The 4,560-nt window shown below is 43.2% G+C and overlaps 1 non-coding gene across 1 annotated transcript; it reads left to right on the top strand.

Moving 5' to 3' along the window:
• The first annotated feature begins 3,565 nt into the window (after positions 1–3,565).
• On the top strand, positions 3,566–3,691 carry LOC123326787. Its single transcript, XR_006541328.1, has one exon. It is a non-coding gene; the product is annotated as a small nucleolar RNA SNORA25 (small nucleolar RNA).
• Positions 3,692–4,560: the final 869 nt, after the last annotated feature.

Genomic DNA, 4,560 nt, shown 5'->3' with positions numbered 1-4,560 from the left:
GTTGGGGAGGGAGCAGAAGCAATTCGGAGAAGAACATATACAACTCGACTGATTTACATAAGGGAAAAATTGCATTAACCAGACAATGCATTGTATAAAGATACATATGTTTGTTGCAAGACTATGATAAGCACAAACTTCAGAACAGTGGTTATGGGGGCAGGGGGGTAGCTTCTAAGAAACTGTTTATTGCTTTATTTTTTAAACTGATGGCAGTTTATAATTTATATATATGTTATAAATATTACTCCACCTGCTTTAATTATTTTGTTAAATATTTTAAAAGAATTTTAAAATCACAACAGGCGAATATTCATGTGGCGGGACCAACTTGAAAAATTCTTTCAAACTTCAGAGGAAAAGAACAAAGAAACCAAAAAATGAGGAAAAAAATTATAACTGTAGAGGACACCGAATGGCCATAATTATATCTCTTTTTATTATAATTCAAAGAAAGTAGAAACTTAAAAAAAAACTCACCAATTAAAAATTAAGTAAACTTAGGGGCGCCTGGGTGGCTCAGTCGTTAAGCGTCTGCCTTCGGCTCGGGTCATGATCCCAGGGTCCTGGGATCGAGCCCCGCGTCGGGCTCCCTGCTCTGCGGGAAGCCTGCTTCTCCCTCTCCCGCTCCCCCTGCTTGTGTTCCCTCTCTCGCTGTGTCTCTCTCTGTCAAATAAATAAATAAAATCTTAAAAAAAAAAAAATTAAGTAAACTTAGAGGAGCATAAAAACTTCTGGAACCGGAAACCATGAAGAAATATTTCTAAATCTGAAATGCAAACAAATGTACAACCACATTAAGAATATCAGGTAAGGGGCACCTGGGTGGCTCAGTGGTTAAGCGTCTGTCTTCGGCTCAGGTCATGATCCCAGGGTCCTGGGATCGAGCCCCACATTGGGCTCTCTGCTCAGCAGGGAGCCTGCTTCTCCCTCTCTCTCTCCTTCTGCCTCTCCCCCTGCTTGTGCTCTCTCTCTCGCTGTGTCAAATAAATAAATAAAATCTTTAAAAAAAAAAAAGAATATCGGGTAAATATATTGGGTTAAACTGATTGAAACTAACTCTTTGCTCATGGACTTGAATATTTCCTTCAGTAAATTCTCAGAAGTAGAATCACCGACACATACAGATATTTTAAAAAATGGTTATTATTTTTTAAAGATTTTATTTATTTATTTGAGACAGAGAGAATGAGAGAGAGAGAGCACATGAGAGGGGGGAGGGTCAGAGGGAGAAGCAGGCTCCCTGCCGAGCAGGGAGCCCGATGCGGGACTCGATCCAGGGACTCCAGGATCATGACCTGAGCCGAAGGCAGTCGCTTAACCAACTGAGCCACCCAGGTGCCCTAAAAAAATGGTTATTAAAAGCATGAACCAACAGGGAAGATTCTGTAAAAGTAAACATTCATAGGGAAGAAAATTCTATAAAACCATAAAGTCAGAGTTTGCTTTTGAATGGTGAATTAAGAGATGATTTTTATCTGCTTTTTTACTTGTCTGTGTGTGTTTTCCTTTTCTACACTGAATATATGTTACTCGTATAAAAATAACAAAATGTAATTTTATAAGGTGTACAAGGTAATTGCAGCAAAGTGCATGACTGGGTCTTTCCTGGAAAAGCTCAGGCATGGTGAAAACAACTTGCTTAATACTGAAGGGCTAAGTTAAAAGAGAGCTGGATTCCCAGCCAGAACCTCACAATCAATGGACCTCATCAATGTTGGCCAGCCTCCATTGACCCCCAGCATCCCTGCCTCCTGGTATTCTTGCCCTTAGGTAGCCCCCCTCCCAACACTGTAGAGGGTTGGTCTGTGAGACCAACAGAATATAGCACTTTTTTTTTTAATTTTATTTATTTATTTGACAGAGAGAGATACAGCGAGAGAGGGAACACAAGTGGGGGGAGAGGGAGAGGGAGAAGCAGGCCTCCCGCGGAGCAGGGAGCCCGATGCGGGGCTCGATCCCAGGACCCTGGGATCATGACCTGAGCTGAAGGCAGACGCTTAACGACTGAGCCACCCAGGTGCCCCCAGAATATAGCACTTCTGAGATTAGGTTTTAAAAGACACTTTCATCTTGGTCATTCTCTCTCTTTTGGATGAATTCTTCTGGGGGAAATCAGCTGCCATGTCGTTGGAGAGGCCCATGCAGCAAGAAATTAAAGCCTCTGGCCAATGGGCATATGATTGCCGCCATCTTGGGAGTGGCTCCTCCCACCCCAGTCAAGCCTTCAGATGAAGCAACTCCGGCTGACATCCTAACTGAAACCACATGAGAGGCCTTGAGCCAGAACCACCCAGTTAGACCACATGTTGCTTCCAGACCCTCAGAACCTATGTGAGATAGGAATAGGTTTTTTTTTTTTTTAGTTTATTTATTTAAGTAATCTCTACACTCAATGTGAGGCTCAAACTCATGACCCTGAGATCAAGAGCCCCACACACTTCTGACTGAGCCAGCCATGAAAGCTTGACCACCTGCCTTTGAAGATCCACCCAGCCTAGGACCTTGGATAGACACACTGTCAGGGTCATTGCCTACACCAAGGACAGCATCACAGCCAAATCCTACCTGGGATCCCCACAAGTGCGCATCTACCACCAGACACCGAGGGACAGATCAGAGAAGCCCAGCCTGGCAGAGAAAGGAGAGGTCTTCCTTCACTTCCCACAAGGGGACTCTTGGAGCAGACCAAGGGACTTCAAGGATGAGGGGAAGGAGCACCAATGGACAAAACTCTCCTCTGCTTCCTGAGCCCAGGGCAGGGGCTCTGCACCAGACTACCACAGAAAATACCAACCTGAATGTGCCAGAAGTTTTCCTTGAAATGAAACTATTTTAAACTGGAAGTGGCTGGACACAGCTGATATTTATAAGGTTGGGCTAACTTCGGTTTTTCCACTGCCGAGCATGAGTAGGGGTTCTTTTTAGAGAAAAGGAAGTTAAGTTTAAAAATAAAGCAAACCTCTTGTTGGCACAAGGCAAAGTGGAGATTGTTCAATTAAAGCTGTTAAATGAGCAGGGAGACCTGAGGCATGTATCCGACTTCCTCTTGAATGTTAAGTTTGTCAAGGTCCCCATGTGCACACTGTCCTCTTCCAAGACCTTCCACAGTTATAAATGCAGGTTTAAAATAAACTGTCTAGAGGCTCTTGCCCCCTTGTAAGTACCATCCCTTCTTTGACTCTAGACCAACGGAACTTTCCTTGATGGTGGAAATGTCCTGTGTCTGCCCTGTCCAATACGGCACCCACTGACCACACGTGGCCACCAACCACTGGGGTACTGACTTTAAAACTGTATTTTAATTAATTTAAATGTAAACACCATGTGTGGCCAGTGCGAGATGGAGTCAGACGTATTTCTTTCTACTGAACTTTCGGAAATTTGGGGCACGTCCTTGTTTATTCGCTGTCTCGAGCTTGGGTCAAGCTTTCTGACACTTCCACGCCACCCACCCATCCTTCCTGATGTGTCCTCAGAACCCAAATGAGGAGAGCATGGGGAAACGCTTACATGGGGAAAATCTGAGCACAGACTGGATTCTGATAATATTAAGAAATTACTTAGGTCATTTCAAAGAGGGATTTGGGGACTGAAACCAAGAGCTCTTAACGCTGTGACCAATATTGAAGTTCTCCGTAGGATGTAGTAATTACTCAATAGTGCCATGGTTTCCTGAGGAGAGAGAAGATAAAAAAAGAGAGAAATTACTAAAATTGCATACTGGGATATTTACAGATAAAACAACGTGCTGTCTGCAATTTGCTTTAGATAATGGAGTGGGGACTGAACAGAGGAGACAAGATTGGTTGCTAATTGTTGAAGCTGCGTGATGGGTTCATGAGCTTGCCTTAGATTAGTCTCTCTATTTTACACATGTGTACTTTTTTTAATTAAAAAATTAAGATGGGGATGGGATAATTGGATGATGGGCATGAAGGAGGGCGCTTGATGGAATGAGCACTGGGTGTTGTATGCAACTGATGAATCACTAAATTCTACCCCCAAAACTAATAATACACTCTATGTTAACCAACTTGAATTTAAATAAAATCTTTTAAAAAATTAAGAGTTTTAAGGCGCCTGGGTGGCTCAGATGGTTAAGCATCTGCCTTCGGCTCAGGTCATGATTCCAGGGTCCTGGGATCGAGGCCCACATCGGGCTCCTGGCTCAGCAGGGAGCCTGCTTCTCCTTCTCCCTCTGCCTCTCTCCCTGCTCATGCTCTCTCTCTCTGTATCTCTGTGTCTCAAATGAATAAATAAAATCTTTAAAATAAATAAATTAATTAATTAAAAATTAAGAGTTTTAAACAAAATGGGAAAAGGCTTGTATTATGATATCAAGTAGAAAGGGAAAAAGAGGGGTGCTTGGCTGGCTCAGTCATGGAGCACGTGACTCTTGATTTTGGGGTCATGAGTTCCGGCCCCACATTGGTCGTGGAGCCTACTAAAAAAAACAAATCAACCAACCAAAAAACTACTAAAAAAAAAAAAGAAGAAGGGGGAAAAGCAAGCCACAAGGGACACCTGGCTCAGTCGGTTAAGCATCTGCCTTTGGCT

The sequence above is a fragment of the Neomonachus schauinslandi genome, chromosome 15, assembly GCF_002201575.2.
Source record: "Neomonachus schauinslandi chromosome 15, ASM220157v2, whole genome shotgun sequence".
In the NCBI taxonomy this organism is placed as follows: domain Eukaryota; kingdom Metazoa; phylum Chordata; class Mammalia; order Carnivora; family Phocidae; genus Neomonachus; species Neomonachus schauinslandi.
This window is presented reverse-complemented; position numbering and strand designations above follow the sequence as displayed.